At 42.6% G+C, this 20,418-nt stretch overlaps 1 protein-coding gene across 3 annotated transcripts in view; it reads left to right on the forward strand.

The window, feature by feature from the left end:
* LOC110521283 (protein inscuteable homolog) overlaps positions 1–20,418 on the forward strand; it is a 77,929-nt gene that overhangs the window by 8,567 nt on the left and 48,944 nt on the right. Inside the window, exon 1 of one of the 3 annotated variants that reach the window (XM_090233424.1) lies at positions 12,111–12,458. The exons of the other annotated variants lie outside the window; for them this stretch is intronic. The gene's annotated coding sequence lies outside the window, so the exon portion shown is untranslated. Of the gene's footprint in view, positions 1–12,110; positions 12,459–20,418 lie in introns of those variants that run through there. 3 annotated transcript variants of the gene reach the window in all.

Below are 20,418 nucleotides of genomic sequence, written 5' to 3' on the forward strand. Positions count from 1 at the left end.
AATGGAAGTCAAAGGCCTGCATTCACAAAGTGTCTGAGTAACAGTGCTGGATGTAGTATCAGTTTTGCCTTTTAGATCATAATAAACAAGATTACATGGGCAGGAAGGGACCTGATCCTAGATCAGCACTCCTACTTTGAGACGCTTTGTGAATACGTTGTCTGCTTGATGAAGCTAGCACCCCTATGGCTTTTATAGACTATAAATGAGGTCTCACAGATTTCTCCCTCAACCCAAGCCCAAAGGCAGAATACACTATGAAACTTCAAGGCAAGTCCTCTTTTATTTTCTCGAGTTGTTTTTATGGAAATGTCCACTGCCAAAAAGTAAATTCGTGCAATCCCTGATGAATTACAAATGCTTCAGAAGTCAGCTAAAACTGAAGTGGTTGGCACAGTCATGCTTTCTTTAGTAACTTTAGTCATGACAATACTTTGCCAGGGTCGCCCCTACGTGAAACTCCGGGCACAAAAACAAAACATTGTTTTCTGTTCACTTTCATCAAGCTTCTCTGTGGGGTAATTGAAAGCAGAGATGATGGCCAGGCCCATTCCATGACAATTTTAGAAATATTCCAGGCATTTCTAAAATTAGCTTGACACCAAACACCATCAGTAGCTGATGCCGGGCCGACCCCCAGAGAGGACGTTTTTTTTATGGAGGTCAACGAGAGAGCTTTGAAATTGGTTAACAAAAAATGTAATGGCTTATTTGATCGAATATACGTTTTGTAATGCTTAGTCTGTTATAACTGTAGTGATATAAATAGGACACGTGGAATCCCAGCAATTTTGACAAAAAAAAACTTTATATGGGAGTTGTGCCTGTTGTTCACACATTCATCTGCCCTCTCATTGCCTAGAATGGTCACACCTGATCTTACCTCCTCCCACTTTCTTCAATTTTTTAAGACATTTATTTTGAATTGTTACAGCAGTCACTTGATCAATCAGTAGTATCTGATCAATATAATGGATAATCTGTGCCGACTTCCAGCTGTTGACCTTTTAACCTGGTGAGTTTAATGTACCGCCCTCAATAATGTCTGTCTCTGTCACTAATAATAAACAATTGGGTTAGCATGACATGAGATGAGCCTTAACCTTCTGTCTCTACCTCATCTGCTTCCCTCTTTCACGGTTTACCTCCACTGCCTCTCTCTATACTCCCTTCTCTCTCCCTAAGTTCTAATTGGAAAGCTGGAAGAGGTGTACGGCTGGCAGGTCTTTAGTGTTAAACTACTGGGAGATTGAGTAAGGGAGTTGTGTTAGGGGGTGAACATAGAAATCCATTGTGTGTGCAGTAGAAACGAGGGTAATATCTATCTCCTCCTCCTTACAGTCAGTGTTGATGCAGTGGTTGGGTTCCTCAGGGAACCTTGTGAGGGAACTCTTAACTGCATCACAAATTGCACCCTATGTCAGGGATCATCAACTAGATTCATCCGCGGGGACCATTTTTTCATATTATATTATCCCAAACACACCGCCCAGGCAACGAAGGAGTGGTTTCGTAAGAAGCATTTCATGGTCCTGGAGTGGCCTAGCCAGTCTCCAGATCTCAACCCCATAGAAAATCTTGGAGGGAGTTGAAAGTCCGTGTTGCCCAGCAACAGCCCCAAAACATCACTGCTCTAGAGGAGATCTGCTTGGAGGAATGGGCCAACATACTTGCAACAGTGTGTGAAAACCTTGTGAAGACTTACAGAAAGCGTTTGACCTCTGTCATTGCCAACAAAGGTTATATAACAAAGTATTGAGATAAACTTTTGTTATTGACCAAATACTTATTTTCCACCATAATTTGCAAATAAATTCATTAAAAATCCTACAATGTGATTTTCTGGATTTTTTTTCTCATTATGTCTGTCATAGTTGAAGTGTACCTATGATGAAAATTACAGGCCTCTCTCATCTTTTTAAGTGTGAGAACTTGCACAATTGGTGGCTGACTAAATACTTTTTTGACCCACTGTAGTGTACTACTTTAGACGAGGCTCCTGCCCCCATATAGTGTACTACTTTAGACCAGGCTCCTGCCCCCATATAGTGTACTACTTTAGGTGAGGCTCCTGCCCCCATATAGTATACTACTTTAGACCACGGTCCCCATATAGAGTACTACTTTAGACCAGCCCCCCCATATAGTGTACTACTTTAGACGCCCCTCCCATATAGTATACTACTTTAGACCAGCACCCCCCATATAATGTACTACTTTAGACCAGCACCCCCCATATAATGTACTATTTTAGACCAGGCTCCTGCTCCCATATAGTGTACTACTTTAGACCAAGCTCCTGCCCCCATATAGTGTACTACTTTAGACCCCCCTCCCATATAGTGTACTACTTTAGACCAGGCTCCTGCCCCCATATAGTGTACTACTTTAGACCAGGCTCCTGCCCCCATATAGTGTACTACTTTAGACCAGGCCCCTGCCCCATATAGTGTACTACTTTAGACCAGGGCCCCCATATAGTGTACTACTTTAGACCAGCCCCCCCATATAGTGTACTACTTTAGACCAGGCTCCTGCCCCCATATAGTGTACTAGTTTATATCAGGGCCCCACCCTCTCCCATATAGTGTACTACTTTAGACCCCCCTCCCATATAGTGTACTACTTTAGATCAGGGCCCCACCCCCCTCACATAGTGTACTACTTTAGACCCCCTCCCATATAGTGTACTACTTTAGACCAGGCCCCCCCATATAGGGTACTACTTTAGTCCAGGCTCACCCCCCATATAGTGTACTACTTTAGTCCCCCCCATATAGTGTACTACTTTAGTCCCACCCCCCATATAGGGACTACTTTAGTCCCCCCCATATAGTGACTACTTTAGTCCAGGCCCACCCCCCATATAGGGACTACTTTAGTCCCCCCCATATAGTGTACTACTTTAGTTCAGGCCCACCCCCCATATAGTGACTACTTTAGTCCAGGCTCACCCCCCATATAGTGTACTACTTTAGTCCCCCCCATATAGCTTACTACTTTAGTCCAGGCCCACCCCCAATATAGTGTACTACTTTAGTCCCCCCCATATAGGGTACTACTTTAGTCCAGGCTCACCCCCCATATAGTGACTACTTTAGTCCAGGCTCACCCCCCATATAGTGTACTACTTTAGTCCCCCCCATATAGCTTACTACTTTAGTCCAGGCCCACCCCCAATATAGTGTACTACTTTAGTCCCCCCCATATAGTGTACTACTTTAGTCCAGGCCCACCCCCCATATAGGGACTACTTTAGACCAGCCCCCCAATATAGTGTACTACTTTAGACCAGCCCCCCCCCCCCCCCCCCCGTATAGTGTACTACTTTAGTCCAGGCTCCCCCATTTAGGAACTACTTTAGACCAGGGCCCCCACATATAGGGTACTACTTTAGTCCAGGCCCACCCCCCATATAGGAACTACTTTAGTCCAGCCCCCTCCCCCCCCCCCTCCATGTAGTCTACTACTTTAGACCAGGCCCACATATAGTGTACTACTTTAGACCCCCCTCCCATATAGCGTACTACTTTAGACCAGCCCCCCCCCCATATAGCGTACTACCTTAGACCAGCCCCCACCCATATAGCGTACTACCTTAGACCAGCCCCCCCTTCCATATAGTGTACTACTTTAGACCAGCCCACCAATATAGTGTACTACTTCATATGGGGGACTCTGGTTTAAAGTAGTACCCTATATGGGGGGCTCTGGTCTAGTGAACTACTTTAGACTCCCCCCCATATACAGTATTTTACTACTTTAGACCAGCCCCCCCCATATAGCGTACTGCTTTAGACCAGCCCCCCCCCCCCCCTATAGCGTACTGCTTTAGACCAGCCCCCCCCCCATATAGCGTACTACTTTAGACCATCCCCCCCCATATAGCGTACTACTTTAGACCAGCCCCCCCCCCCATATAGCGTACTACTTTAGACCAGCCCCCCCCCCCATATAGCGTACTACTTTAGACCAGCCCCCCATATAGCGTACTACTTTAGACCAGCCCCCCCATATAGCGTACTACTTTAGACCAGCCCCCCCATATAGCGTACTACTTTAGACCAGCCCCCCCATATAGTGTACTACTTTAGACCATCCCCCCCATATAATGTACTACTTTAGACCAGCCCCCCCATATAGTGTACTACTTTAGACCAGCCCCCCCCATATAGCGTACTACTTTAGACCATCCCCCCCCCATATAATGTACTACTTTAGACCAGCCCCCCCATATAGCGTACTACCTTAGACCAGCCCCCCCTTCCATATAGTGTACTACTTTAGACCAGCCCACCAATATAGTGTACTACTTCATATGGGGGACTCTGGTTTAAAGTAGTACCCTATATGGGGGGCTCTGGTCTAGTGAACTACTTTAGACTCCCCCCCATATACAGTATTTTACTACTTTAGACCAGGGCCCATGGGGCTTTATTCAAAAGTAGTGAACTATAAAATGGAATAGGGTACAGCCCTCCGTACTCTCTCTGGTTTTTGTGGCCTCTCACCACTTCCTTAACAAGCTGGTCTATCCTTTAGTGATGGTAGCCTAACCTCCTGAGAATGTGTCTGTTTTACCATAGGCTTTTGACTGTGTGGTGGAACAACACTAACAAAAACACATCCAGAATACTATTTGGGCTCTGAAGTGATGTTTTTTTTTTGAGGCTGTGCGTAGTGACCCAGGTCTGGGCATGGCCCCCCTCTCCACCTGCACACACACACACACACACACAGACACACACACACACACACACAACCCACCCATTCTTCTAATGTCAACCAGCTGTAGATTTCAGTTGCAAAGGATCCCCCGCCCTCTCCTCCTTTCACTTTCAGGCCCTCACTTTCTGTGTGGCCCTTTCATGTAGGATTAGTTCCACACCCACTGAGGAACACAGGGCAGTATCCGCTCAGGGCATATTGATGGGATATGAAGGCCATTATTTACGTCATGGTAGGAGTCAGTGGAGGGAGAAGGCTAGACAGCAGGTTGTAAATTACATTTGCATTTGCCTCATGTGTTTTTGAGGTCTGTCATTCTCAGATGAAAGCAAAGAAGAGAGGCAGCAAACAGGGGCAAAGCCATTGCTAAGGCATTCCATCTAACGTCCAGTGACGTCATTGGGAAGAGATTGACGGTAGAAGATTGAACCAAAACACAGATTATCCTTTATTTTGATCAGATACTCAAGTGGCCGCTCTAAAAATTAAAATAAATGTATTCAAAAATGGAAGGCAGAAAGAAGGAGGCAAGGTCAGGTGGGACCATTCTATCCACGGTTTCCACTAGTTACCACAGCCACAAAGCTGTTTTGTAAGATTTCATGAAAACAAAAATGTGTTTTTTGATTTTAATTTAAAGTTAGGTTTAGGCATGAAATATGTTGGGTTCATGACTTTGTGGCTGTGGTAACTACTGACGAACTGAAAGAACTCAGATATAAAGTGTTTATTCTCGAAGTTGCCAGGATGTTACGTGTCCTAATTATATCAGTACACTCCTAACAACCTAATGATTACAAAACTTCCATTCTATCAACTAAATTCGACACTCTCATTGACCTCCATACCAACACTTGCTTGGTTAGCGAAAAGTAAGAAAAAAAACGCCACCTGCTGGACAAGACAGATTCTGGGCCCAGTTACCCCTCTTGCTTTGCCTGTTCTTCTCTGACCAAAATGATGTTGTCGGCGATGGCTGAGAATTTACTTCAAAGGACCTTTTGGTCTGATAGCTGTTTCTTGCCAAAGGAGCGGAACACATCAATCTCATAAAACCTTTCCAGCAATAGTAAGCTGTGGTGTATTATTAGTGCCAGATGTTTTTAAGGTCAACTGCCCCTTAGAAATCAATTTCTCTGGTTTAAACAGCCTACGTGGGTTAGAAACATTAATTCTAGTCTCAAAAGTGACTTAAAAAATTGGATAATTTTGGTCATAAAGTCTGTCTCGTCCAAAACCGAGTTTTGTAAGTGAGTTCGTCATAATTTACTGGAGGGTTGGGTATGGATTACAACCATGCACACTTGCCCACTAACATGAGAGAAGCAGCTGTACGGATTGCGCTCTATCCAATCATATAGCAGCCAGAACCTCCAGACAGTGAGACAGACCTGCCTGTTGCGCACAAAAAAATGCTGGGTAAATGGTAGACAGAACACAGGTTTTTTACCCAGATAGTTGGGTCAATTAGTTGGGTTATTGAGTTATTATCCACCGGATCAGAAGACTGGAGGCGTGGCTTAGTAGGGCCGTTGCTTTCAGCTGATTATTTTTAGCCACCCATTTAGAGTATATGTAATGCTGGTTGATCTGTTCTATTGTATTGTCAGCACCAACTAGGGTTGAGCACTGGTCATTTTGTATTGAAACGTGGCTTAGAAAAGTAAAACACACAATGTGGCATAACATTAAATGAACATTGTAATTTTTAATGTAGAAACATTGCATGATTAACCGGAATGACATTTACTCACAGGTGGCCAAAAATACTTATCTGAAAGCGAAACTCCCAATAGCTCACGTCTCCTGAAAATAACCTATGGATTACATTAAAAAAGACCCACAAGTTGGGTTAACCCAGCACGAAGGGAAATAAAAACAACAACTGATGGTTAAATTAACCCATGATTGGGTAATCCAAAGGTGTGGCCTATTGGGGGCATGGCTTTCAGATACTCATTTTTGGCCACTCGCGAGAGTAAATATAATTTATATTCATTTGCACACTGCAAATTTCAATTTTCTTTCAATATTGTTGCACATTACGTATTTTAATATAAAATGTAAAACATTATTAATTAAATATTATAACAAAGTGGTAATTATATATGTAGCTCCCTTCAGTAACCACGAGCACAACCGTTCCATGATTTTAACTGGTGGCTTTATTCTGTAGTTTTAGTCAGAATTATCACCTTCCGTGAGAACTATAAAGTAAATGAAAAATACAGTTAAGCACACTCTTACAACCTCCTTATCTTACGAGTGACTTATTAGCTTGGTATAACTATGAAGTGCTTACATACATAACAGTTTAACCGGCGTTTTAACGGGTTCAGATTAAACACATGAATAAGGAAAAAATACCTCATTGGCTGCTTATTACAGAAGGGAGGAAATCAAACTTCACACTTATTATTCCTGGCATGACTAAAATACACTCTTCAACCATTATGAACTACACCCGATGACATGAAAACTTAGCTAACGCAGTGCAGGATTGCCTTCCCTCCAAAAGTGTGTTGCTACAATAAGGATCCCCGTTACAACAGTATTAGCTACGTAGTTCCGCTTGTATTATCATTTCCCCCGCACAGCGGACACGTAAACAATTCAAACAAAAGACAACGATATAACCTGTAAGTCTACAGTAACTGTCAGTTACAATATATACAGTTGAATTTGGAAGTTTACATACACATTAGCAAAATACACTTCAACTCAGTTTTCACAATTTCTGACATTTAATCCTAGTAAAAAGTCCCTGTCTTAGGTCAGTTAGGATCACCACTTTATTTTAAGAATGTGAAATGTCAGAATAATAGTAGAGAGAATGATTTGTTTCAGCTTTTATTTCTTTCATCACATTCCCAGTGGGTCAGAAGTTTACATACACTCAATTAGTATTTGGTAGCATTGCCTTTAAATTGTTTAACTTGGGTTAAACATTTTGGGTAGCCTTCCACAAGCTTCCCACAATAAGTTTGGTGAAGTTTGGCCCATTCCTCCTGACAGAGCTGGTGTTTGCAGGCCTCCTTGCTCGCACATGCTTTTTCAGTCCTGCCCACAAATTTTCTATAGGATTGAGGTCATGGCTTTGTGATGGCCACTCCAATACCTTAACTTTGTTGTCCTTAAGCCATTTTGCCGCAACTTTGTGAGTATGCTTGGGGTCATTGTCCATTTGGAAGACCCATTTGCGACCAAGCTTTAACTTCCTGACTGATGTCTTGAGATGTTGCCTCAATATATCCACATAATTTTCCATCCTCATGATGCCATCTATTTTGTGAAGTGAACCAGTCCCTCCTGCAGCAAAGCACCCCTATAACATGATGCTGCCACCCCGTGCTTCACAGTTGGGATGGTGTTCTTCTGCTTGCAAGCATCCCCCTTTTTCCTCCAAACATAACAATGGTCATTATGGCCAAACAGTTCTATTTTTGTTTCATCAGACCAGAGGAAATATCTCCAAAAAAGTACAACCTTTGTCCCCATGTGCAGTTGCAAACCGTAGTCAGGCTTTTTTTATGGAGGTTTTGGAGCAGTGACTTCTTCCATGCTGAGAGGCCATTCATGTTATGTCGATACAGGACTCGTTTTACTGTGGCTATAAAATCCTTTGTACCTGTTTCCTCCATTATCTTCACAAGGTCCTTTCTGTTGTTCTGAGATTGACTTTCACTTTTCGCACCAAAGTACATTCATCTCTAGGAGACAGAACGCGTCTCCTTCCTGAGCGTTATGACGGCTGCGTGGTCCCATGGTGTTAATACTTGCGTACATTTGTTTGTACAGATGAATGTGGTACCTTCAGGTGTTTGTAAATTGCTCCCAAGGATGAACCAGACTTGTGGAGGTCTACCATTTTTTTTCTGAGGTCTTGGCTGATTTATTTAGATTTTCCCATGATGTCAAGCAAAGAGGCACTGAGTTTGAAGGTAGGCCTTGTAATGAATCCACAGGTGCACCTCCAAATCAGAAGCTTCTAAAGCCATGACATAATTTTCTGGAATTTTCCAAGCTGTTTAAAGGCAGAGTCAACTTAGTGTATGTAAACTTCTGACCCACTGGAATTGTGATACAGTGAATAATAAGTGAAATAATCTGTCTGTAAACAATTGTTGGAAAAATTACTGAAAAAATCTCTGAAGCTGGAGACTCTTACCTCCCTCACTAGCTTTAAGCACCAGCTGTCAGAGCAGCTCACAGATCACCTGTGATCTGCTCCTTTGCACCCCAGTATCACAACCTGCACATTAATCTTCTGCACATCCTACCATTCCAGTGTTTAATTGCTATATTGTAATTACTTTGCCACCATGGCCTATTTATTGTATACATCTCTTATCCTACCTCATTTGCACATGCTGTATATAGATTTTCCTACTGTATTATTGATTTTATGTTTCTTTACTCCATGTGTAACTCTTTGTTGTTGTATGCGTCCTACTGCTATGCCTTATCTTGGCCAGGTTGCAGTTGCAAATGAGAACATGTTCTCAACTAGCCTACCTGGTTAAATAAAGGTGAAGTAAAATTTTTTTTTTAAAAACTGCCACTTTTAGTGAGTTTGGTGCACATCCGGTGGATAGAGAGCCGTTTATTATGTTCAACATAGGAGGGCCAAGCACAGGAAGCAGCTCTTTCAGTAGTTTAGTTGGAATAGGGTCCAGTATGCAGCTTGAACGTTTAGAGGCCATGATTATTTTCATCATTGTGTCAAGAGATATACAGTGTCTTGCGAAAGTATTCGGCCCCCTTGAACTTTGCGACCTTTTGCCACATTTCAGGCTTCAAACATAAAGATATAAAACTGTATTTTTTTGTGAAGAATCAACAACAAGTGGGACACAATCATGAAGTGGAACGACATTTATTGGATATTTCAAACTTTTTTAACAAATCAAAAACTGAAAAATTGGGCGTGCAAAATTATTCAGCCTCCTTAAGTTAATACTTTGTAGCGCCACCTTTTGCTGCGATTACAGCTGTAAGTCGCTTGGGGTATGTCTATCAGTTTTGCACATCGAGAGACTGAAATTTTTTCCCATTCCTCCTTGCAAAACAGCTCGAGCTCAGTGAGGTTGGATGGAGAGCATTTGTGAACAGCAGTTTTCAGTTCTTTCCACAGATTCTCGATTGGATTCAGGTCTAGACTTTGACTTGGCCATTCTAACACCTGGATATGTTTATTTTTGAACCATTCCATTGTAGATTTTGCTTTATGTTTTGGATCATTGTCTTGTTGGAAGACAAATCTCCGTCCCAGTCTCAGGTCTTTTGCAGACTCCATCAGGTTTTCTTCCAGAATGGTCCTGTATTTGGCTCCATCCATCTTCCCATCAATTTTAACCATCTTCCCTGTCCCTGCTGAAGAATAGCAGGCCCAAACCATGATGCTGCCACCACCATGTTTGACAGTGGGGATGGTGTGTTCAGCTGTGTTGCTTTTACGCCAAACATAACGTTTTGCATTGTTGCCAAAAAGTTCAATTTTGGTTTCATCTGACCAGAGCACCTTCTTCCACATGTTTGGTGTGTCTCCCAGGTGGCTTGTGGCAAACTTTAAACTACACTTTTTATGGATATCTTTAAGAAATTGCTTTCTTCTTGCCACTCTTCCATAAAGGCCAGATTTGTGCAATATATGACTGATTGTTGTCCTATGGACAGAGTCTCCCACCTCAGCTGTAGATCTCTGCAGTTCATCCAGAGTGATCATGGGCCTCTTGGCTGCATCTCTGATCAGTCTTCTCCTTGTATGAGCTGAAAGTTTAGAGGGACGGCCAGGTCTTGGTAGATTTGCAGTGTCTGATACTCCTTCCCTTTCAATATTATCGCTTGCACAGTGCTCCTTGGGATGTTTAAAGCTTGGGAAATCTTTTTGTATCCAAATCCGGCTTTAAACTTCTTCACAACAGTATCTCGGACCTGCCTGGTGTGTTCCTTGTTCTTCATGATGCTCTCTGCGCTTTTAACGGACCTCTGAGACTATCACAGTGCAGGTGCATTGTATTTATCATCATTAGTCATTTAGGTCAACATTGGATCATTCAGAGATCCTCGCTGAACTTCTGGAGAGAGTTTGCTGCACTGAAAGTAAAGGGGCTGAATAATTTTGCACGCCCAATTTTTCAGTTTTTGATTTGTTAAAAAAGTTTGAAATATCCAATAAATGTCGTTCCACTTCATGATTGTGTCCCACTTGTTGTTGATTCTTCACAAAAAAAATACAGTTTTATATCTTTATGTTTGAAGCCTGAAATGCGGCAAAAGGTCGCAAAGTTCAAGGGGGCCGAATACTTTCGCAAGGCACTGTAGTACTAAAACACTTGAGTGTCTCTCCTGATCCTAGGTCCTGGCAGAGTTGTGCAGACTCAGGACAACTAAGCTTTGAAGGAATACGCAGATTTAAAGAGGAGTCCGTAATTTGCTTTCTAATAATCATGATCTTTTCCTCAGAGAAGTTCATGAATATATTACTGCTGAAGTGAAAGCCATCCTCACTTGGGGAATGCTGCTTTTTAGTTAGCTTGCGACAGTATCAAAAATAAATTTCAGATTGTTCTTATTTTCCTCAATTAAGTTGGAAAAATAGGATGATCGAGCAGCAGTAAGAGCTCTTCGATACTGCACGGTACTGTCTTTCCAAGCTAGTCGGAAGACTTCCAATTTGGTGTGGTGCCATTTCCGTTACAATTTTCTGGAAGCTTGCTTCAGAGCTCGGGTTAGGCCTATGGTCATGGAGACATCACCTGACGAATGGGGAGATAAGATGAAATGTGGCCAGGTAACAATACCTTTTGTACTGAAAATACCTGGCCAAATCTAACTGCACATACTCTGCTGCCATCTTGTGGACACCATCGGAATTAACACCAGAGTGATGGCTAGATTTGGGGCCTTTCTGTTGCATTTCAAAGATGATGGTAGAAAAAAAAACAGTTGTTTTTTTCTTTGTATTTTCTTCTACCAGATCTATTGTGTTATATTCTCCTACATTCAATTCACATTTCCACAAACTTCAAAGTGTTTCCTTTCAAATGGTACCAAGAATCTGCATATCCTTGCTTCAGGGCCTGAGCTACAGGCAGTTAGATTTGGCCAGGTATTTTCAGGTCAAAAGGTATTGTTACCTGGCCACATTTCATCTTATCTCCCCATTCGTCAGGTGATGTCTTCATGAACATAGGTCTTAATACCAGATTGTTCCAAGTTGACAATAGTGACCCACTACCTGACCATGTGTTAACTTGCCTCCAGTAAGGACAGTATGACAATAAGGGCTATAGCCATGTGTTGTGTGGTCTCTGCCCCTTTCATTATTAATAAGAAGCTCTTGCTAAGCCTCTGTTGTTTGGGTGTCGGGTATAGCAGCAATCGCCATTTGTTGAAAGAGACTCAGGATCCAGTTGCAGCTTAAGAGTGTGTCCAAAATGCCACTATTGCGAAGATAGTGCACTTTTTTTTTATACCAGAACTCTATGGGCCCTGGTCAAAAGTAGTGCACTATATGCGGAACAGGGTGCCATTTGGGAGGCAGACAGACTTTCTTAGTGTCCCTGCGACTGGCGCTTAGAACCATCCGGGGCCTCTTTTAGCTGTGTGTCTCAACCGAGGCTTCTCTCACTCGTCACGTTTATGTATTTAGCCCACGATTGTTGATGGACGAGGATCTTAGAATGCATTTGGATATTTCTCTTGGCTTGCCGGACATCTTTCGGGAGGTATGGCAATTCTGTCATCCACTATTTATAAAGTCAAGGGAAAAAAGTTATTGCTATTTTTTATTACAGACAGTAAAGCATTAACATGACAGTGTGTTCGTTTTAGCAGGCTTGTGGTAAAGCTATTGGGATATTTAGGAGCCGGTTTGATTTGGAAAAAAGGGGGAATAGTTGGCTCTTAGTGTCTAAGCAGTTGAGCTGGTTGGGAAACCCTTGGAGATTATGCACACTTTGAAGCAGAGGTTCAATCATTCTAAGCATATCTGTCCACGCTTGTTATGACATTTAACAGAGCAGCTGACCTCAGAGCGCACTTGTGTTTATGTGCCTTATTTTACTAGGCAAGTCAGTTAAGAACACATTCTTATTTTCAATGGGCAGTACGACAGATTTGTATCTTGTCAGCTCGGGGAGTCAAACTTGCAAACTTTCGGTTACTAGCCCAACGCTCTAACCGCTAGGCTACCCTGCCACCCCTGTGTGTTGAGAGTGTGTGTGTGTGTGTGTGTACAAGCGTGTGCGTGTATTAATGTTTGTATGTGTATGTACAATACCAGTCAAAAGTTTGGACAAACCTACCCACTCAAGGCTTTTTCTTTATTTTTTACTATCATCTACATTGTAGAATAATAGTGAAGACATCAAAACTATGAAATAACACATATGGAATCAGGTAGTAACCAAAAAAAGTGTTAAACAAAATCAAAATATACTTTATATTCTTCGAAGTAGCCATCCTTTGCCTTGCATTACACAATCTTGGCATTCTCTCAACTAGTTTCATGAGGACTACTTTTCCAACAGTTTTGAAGGAGTTCCCACATACACTGAGCACTTGTTGGCTGCTTTTCCTTCACTCTGCAGTCTAACTCATCCCAAATCATCTCAATTGGGTAGAGGTCGGGTGATTGTGGAGGCCAGGTCATCTGATGCAGCACTCCATCACTGTCCTTCGTCAAATAGCCCTTAAATAGCCTTGGAGGTGTGTTTTGGGTCATTGTCCTGTTGAAAAACAAATGCTTCTCGGTGGGAACCACACATGCAAAGATCATCCGTTCACCTGCTCTGCGCCTCATAAAGACACAGCAGTTGGAACCAAAACTCTCACATTTGAACTCATTAGACCGGTCTAATGTCCATTGCTGATGTTTCTTGGCCCAAGCAAGTCTCTTCTTATTTGTGTCCTTTAGGAGTGTTTTCTTCACAGCAATTCGACCATAAAGGCCTGATTCATGCAGTCTCCTCTGAAAAGTTGATGTTGAGATGTGTCTGTTACTTGAAATCTGTGAAGCATTTATTTGGGCTGCACTCTTAGGTGCAGTTAACTCTAATGAACTTATCCTCTGCAGCAGAGGTAACTCTGAGTCTTCCCTTCCTGTGGCAATCGTCATGAGAGCAGTTTCATCGTAGCCCTTGTGGGTTTTTGTGACTGCACTTGAAGAAACTTTCAAAGTTCTTGACATTTTCCGGATTGACTGACCTTCATGTCTTAAAGTAATGATGGACTGTCGTTTCTCTTTGCTTATTTGAGCTATTCTTGTCATAAATGGACTTGGTCTTTTACCAAATGGGGCTGATTGGCTCAAATGCATTAAGAAGGAATGAAATTCCACAAACTAACTTTTAACAAGACACACCTGTTAGTTGAAATGCATTCCAGGTGACTACCTCATGAAGCTGGTTGAGATAATGCCAAGAGTGTGCAAAGCTGTCATCAAGGCAAAGGGTGGCTACTTTGAAGTATCTAAAAAATATTTTGATTTGTTTAACACTTTTTTGGTTACAAAATGATTCCATATTAATTCATAATTTTGAGGTCTTCACTATTATTCTACAGTACTTTTGACTGGTACTGTGTGTGTGTGTGTGTGTGTGTGTGTGTGTGTGTGTGTGTGTGTGTGTGTGTAACCTGACTCAGCCTGATCTAATTTTCCGGGGGTTAATATGAGACCACTGGTCCTCTGAGGGAAAGAACAGAGCCCTCTAGACAGCAGACCACTGGTCCTCTGAGGGAGAGAACAGAGCCCTCTAGACAGCAGACCACTGGTCCTCTGAGGGAGAGAACAGAGCCCTGTAGACAGCAGACCACTGGTCCTCTGAGGGAGAGAACAGAGCCCTCTAGACAGCAGACCACTGGTCCTCTGAGGGAGAGAACAGAGCCCTCTAGACAGCAGACCACTGGTCCTCTGAGGGAGAGAACAGAGCCCTCTAGACAGCAGACCATTGGTCCTCTGAGGGAGAGAACAGAGCCCTCTAGACAGCAGACCACTGGTCCTCTGAGGGAGAGAACAGAGCCCTCTAGACAGCAGACCACTGGTCCTCTGAGGGAGAGAACAGAGCCCTCTAGACAGCAGACCACTGGTCCTCTGAGGGAAAGAACAGAGCCCTCTAGACAGCAGACCACTGGTCCTCTGAGGGAGAGAACAGAGCCCTGTAGACAGCAGACCACTGGTCCTCTGAGGGAGAGAACAGAGCCCTCTAGACAGCAGACCACTGGTCCTCTGAGGGAGAGAACAGAGCCCTGTAGACAGCAGACCACTGTTCCTCTGAGGGAGAGCACAGAGCCCTCTAGACAGCAGACCACTGGTCCTCTGAGGGAGAGAACAGAGCACTCTAGACAGCAGACCACTGGTCCTCTGAGGGAGAGAACAGAGCCCTCTAGACAGCAGACCACTGGTCCTCTGAGGGAGAGAACAGAGCCCTCTAGACAGCAGACCACTGGTCCTCTGAGGGAGAGAACAGAGCCCTGTAGACAGCAGACCACTGGTCCTCTGAGGGAGAGCACAGAGCCCTCTAGACAGCAGACCACTGGTCCTCTGAGGGAGAGAACAGAGCCCTCTAGACAGCAGACCACTGGTCCTCTGAGGGAGAGCACAGAGCCCTCTAGACAGCAGACCGCTGGTCCTCTGATATGACGCTTAAGGAAAGAATGCTCCCAGGCCCAAATGCTTGACATGGTTTTTGGTAGACCACCGTCGGCCTGACTTGGCCTTACAATCAAGCCCTCTTATTTAGTCAAATCAATCTCTGACTGGAAAGTCAAGTCATCATCTCCCAAACTGGTGACTGACAAGGCTCCAGAGGGCAATTAGGGATTATTGTGGCATGCAAGAAAGAAACAAGCTGAGGGTCTCTCTCCAAAGCCTCATGACTGTGTTTTTACATGTTTTTTCTCCAAAGCCTCATGACTGTGTTTTTACATGTTTTTTCTCCAAAGCTGCATTACTGTGTGTTTTTACATCGTCTCTCTCCAAAGCCGCATTACTGTGTTTTTACATCGTCTCTCTCCAAAGCTGCATTACTGTGTGTTTTTACATGGTCTCTCTCCAAAGCCGCATTACTGTGTGTTTTTACATGGTCTCTCTCCAAAGCTGCACTACTGTGTGTATTTACATGGTCTCTCTCCAAAGCCGCATTACTGTGTGTTTTTACATGGTCTCTCTCCAAAGCCGCATTACTGTGTGTTTTTACATGGTCTCTCTCCAAAGCTGCATTACTGTGTGTTTTTACATGGTCTCTCTCCAATGCTGCATTACTGTGTGTATTTACATTAGGGGCCTCTCAGACCCTGTGTGTGCGTGTTAGGATTGGGGAGACCTCTTCTATGACATTCTACTCCAAATATCGCCATATCTGATATAATTGTTCTGCGGTGTGAATGACAAAATCATTACAGACTGTAGAATTGTTTGTGCTTATTAAGAACATTATAGTACATTCTCATGAAATAATCTTCGCTGCGAAAAAAAAACAAGGCTTTAGTTCATTAATTTAGACTTCATTTTCAACATATTGATATAGCCAGCTGATAAAACTGCACAGTTTTTATTTGTAAAGTTCAAATAGAGTACAGTCTTGCACATCACAATGTATCGTCTTGTATTTCACCATATTTCGTCAATGTCAAATATCACAATATTTGATTTAATCATATATCGGCCCAACCCTAGTCCGTGCGTTTCACGTTTTATTAGGCGTATGTACAGAGTACATATGGTATACACTGCCCAAACTAAATGCTTAGTTGCAGGTTACTTCTGGACAATGCAACAACAATAAGAAATAAGAAAAGACAAGAAGATGAACATAAAGTAAGTGGCTCAGTAGAATAGAATAAACATTTTAGCATAAGTATAATACAGGAAGACACAATTCGTAGTCCAATATTTACACATTTATCAGGGAAAGGAGTATTAGGGAGCAAGTCAATTGTTTAGTATTAGCAATAGTAAATAAGAGTCTGGTAGCAGCAGTTGTGATGTGTGTGTGTGTAGCATGAATGTATATGTGTATGTCTGTGTGTGTGGTATGACTTTGCCACACTCGAAAGGCTAGAAAAAAAAAAGTTTTCCCATATTGCAAAAGAGAAAGCTATTCAGGGCAGTGGAGTCCCAAAAAATTGCAGAGAAAGTCATGTTAAATAGATTTCAGAACTGAAGGAGAGTGGTCTGGCTGGTATAGCAGTAATGCTGCTCTCGGTACACATGTCTACAGTGTCGGCCTACTAGCCTTTGATGCAACCTCTGTCTATCTTTCCCCACAGTCCCTCTCTCTCTCACCCTGTCCAATAAAATCTGAAAATGCCTTGAAAATATACAGTGCCTTCAGAAAGTATTCATTATTGACTTTAAAAAAAATATGTATTGACTTTTTCCACATTTTGTTGTAGTTACAGCCTGATTTTAAAATTCATTACATTGAGATTGTGTCACTAATCTAAACACAATATCCAGAACGTCAAAGCAGAATTTAGTTTTTAGAAAAGTGTACAAATTAATTAAAAATGAAAAGCTTAAATGGAATGAGTCAATAAGTATTCAAGCCCTTTGTTATAGAAAGCCTAAATAAGTTCAGTAGTAACAAATGTGCTTAACAAAGCACACAAGTTGCATGGACTGCAATTATAGTGGTTAACATTATTTTTTTCAAGCCCTTATTCAACCACAAAACCCGGAGAGGTTTTCCAATGCCTCACAAAGACGGGCACTGATTGGTAAATAGGTTTAAAAAAAACAGACATTGAATATCCCTTTGAGCATGGTGAAGTTATTATTTAGGCTTTGGGTGGTGTATCGCCCAATCACTTCAAAAGATACAGGCGTCCTTCCTAAATCAGTTGCCGGAGAGGAAGGAAACCACTCAGGGATTTCATCATGAGGCCAATAGTAATTTTAAAACAGTTACAGTATTTAATGGCTGTGATAGGAGAAAACTGAGGATGGATCAACAACACTGTAGCTACTCCACAATACTAACCTAAACGACAGTGAGTAAAGAAGCCTGTCCAGAATATGAATCCTGGTTGCAAAAAGGCACGAAAGTAATACGGCAAAGAATGTGTCAAAGAAATGTACTTTTTGTCCTGAAGGCAAAGCATTGTGTTTTGGGCCAAATCCAACACATCACCGAGTTCCACTCGTGTTATAGGTATGCTTGTCATCGGCACGGACTGTGGAATTTAAGAGGATTTTATTTTTTTTTTAACGAATGGAGTTAAGCAACAGGAAAAATCTTAGAGGTTCATTCTGCTTTACACCAGACACTGTGAGATGAATTCAGCTTTCAGCAGGACAATTACCTAAAACAAGGTTTCACAAACTTGGTTAACTTTCACTATGGGGTATTGTGTGTAGATGGGTGATGGGAAATAATTGATTTAATTCCATTTTGAATTCAGGCTGTAACACAACAAAATGTGTAATATGTCAAGGGGTGTGAATACTTTCTGAAGGCACTGTAGTGTACTACTTTTTACTAGGGCCCCTAGGGAAGAGGGTGCCATTTGGTACATGGGCCAAGTGTTTTTAGACCCATTTGCAGATGAAAGGCTGAGGTTATTTCTTAGCAGCAGCAGTATTATTAGTAGCATCAGTGTACACAACATTATTGTGCCCTTGTGCAGCCTGTGTGTTTGTGTATGCATGTTTTAGGATTAAAATAAATGGAATAGAGATAAGCACAGGTAAAATCCCAGAGGAAAACCTGGTTCAGTCTGCTTTCCAACAGACACTGGAAGACTAATTCATGTTTCTGCAGGACAATGACCTAAAACACTAGGTCAAATCTACACTGGAGTTGCTAACCAAGATGACATTGAATGTTCCTGAGTGGCTTAGTTACAGTTTTTTACTTTAATTGTCTTGAAAATCTATGGCAAGACTTGAAAATGGCTGTCTAGCAATCATCAACAACTAACTTGAAGAATTAAAAAAATTATGATTGGCAAATATTGTATAATCCAAGGGCCTCATATATCAATATGTCTAAACTATTCTAAAATACTACTTACGAACAGAATTTAGAATGGTTGTACGGATAAAAAAATGTGTGATTTATCAAACAATCCTACTAGTGCCGTACACACACCGGTAGAAGATAACCATTGATAAATACCAATCGTTCTCAGAGTGCTTGTGCCGACCTTGGCTGTTCGCATTTCGAAACGCCCCTAATTAACTATATATGGTCAAAATCATCCCTTTAAAGCCCGTGGGGAATTTACAACAGTGCTAGAGGTGCTTGTGTCAGAGATTGAGTACCACCAAAAGGTTTTTATGTGGCTCACTCTGTTGTGGCTTGACCAGTGAAATAGCTACAAAGAGAGGACCATTGGGACAATTCAAGTTGCTTCAGCAATGGCAAATGTACTTCAAATGTGTAGGCAACATTCACCAATAAGCCCTTCATCCTCAACAGCTCCCTCCTGTAGGCATATAGGTCAACATTGCTGTTCTGCAGAATAAACGAGTCGTGAGTTCCACCTGGCTACCTTTCCACCACATTTAGCAACGTATTTTGCACATCACATAACCTATCACTGGCACATAAAGCCTTTTCTGTTCACATAGTTCGTATTTCGTATCTGGGAACCCATTGAGGGGTGCGTGCTCAGCCCCCTCCTGTACTCCTGTACTCCCTGTTCACTCATTCCTGGCCATGTGGTGCCAGGAAAATAACCTCTCCCTCATCGTGATCAAGACAAAGGAAATGATTGTGGACTAAAGGAAAAAGAGGACTGAGCACGCCCCCATTCTCATCGACGGGGCTGCAGTGGAGCAGGTTGAGAGCTTCAAGGTCCTTGGTGTCCACATCACCAACAAACTATCATGGTCCAAGCACACCAAGACAGTCGTGAAGAGGGCACGACAAACCTATTCCCCCTCAGGAGACTGAAAAGATTTGGCATGGGTCCTCAGATCCTCAAAAGGTTCTACAGCTGCACCATCGAGAGCATGCTGACTGGTTGCATCACTGCCTGGAATGGCAACTGCTCGGCCTCCGACCGCAAGGCACTACAGAGGGTAGTGCAAACGGCCCAGTACATCAATAGGGCCAAGCTTCCTGCCATCCAGGATCTCTTTACCAGGCGGTGTCAGAGGAAGGCCCTGAAAATTGTCAAAGACTCCAGCCACCCAAGTCATAGACTGTTCTCTCTGCTACCACATGGCAAGCGGTACCCAGAGCGCCAAGTCAAGGTCCAAGAGGCTCCTAAACAGCTTCTACCCCCCAAGCCATAAGACTCCTGAACATCTATTCAAATGGCTGCCCAGACTATTCACATTGTGCCCCCCCCCCACACCACTGCCACTCTCTGTTGTCATTTATGCATAGTCACTTTAATGAACTCTACCTACATGTACATACTACCTCAACTAACCGGTGCCCCCACACATTGACTTTGTACCAGCACTCCCCTGTATATATTGTTATTTTTTACTGCTCCTCTTCAATTATTTGTTACTTTTATCTCTTATTCTTATCCATATTTTTTTTAAACTGCACTATCGGTTAGGGGCTCGTAAGTAAGCATTTCACTGTAAGGTCTACACCTGTTGTATTCGGTGCATGTGACTAATATAATTTGATTTGAAGCGCAAACCAGATGGGATGGTGTTTTGCTGCAGAATGCTGGGGTAGCCATGCTGGTTAAGTGTGACTTGAATTGTAAATAAATCACAGA

Source organism: Oncorhynchus mykiss, chromosome 4, assembly GCF_057628025.1.
Source record: "Oncorhynchus mykiss isolate SJ-2025 chromosome 4, ASM5762802v1, whole genome shotgun sequence".
NCBI classification, from domain to species: Eukaryota; Metazoa; Chordata; class Actinopteri; order Salmoniformes; family Salmonidae; genus Oncorhynchus; species Oncorhynchus mykiss.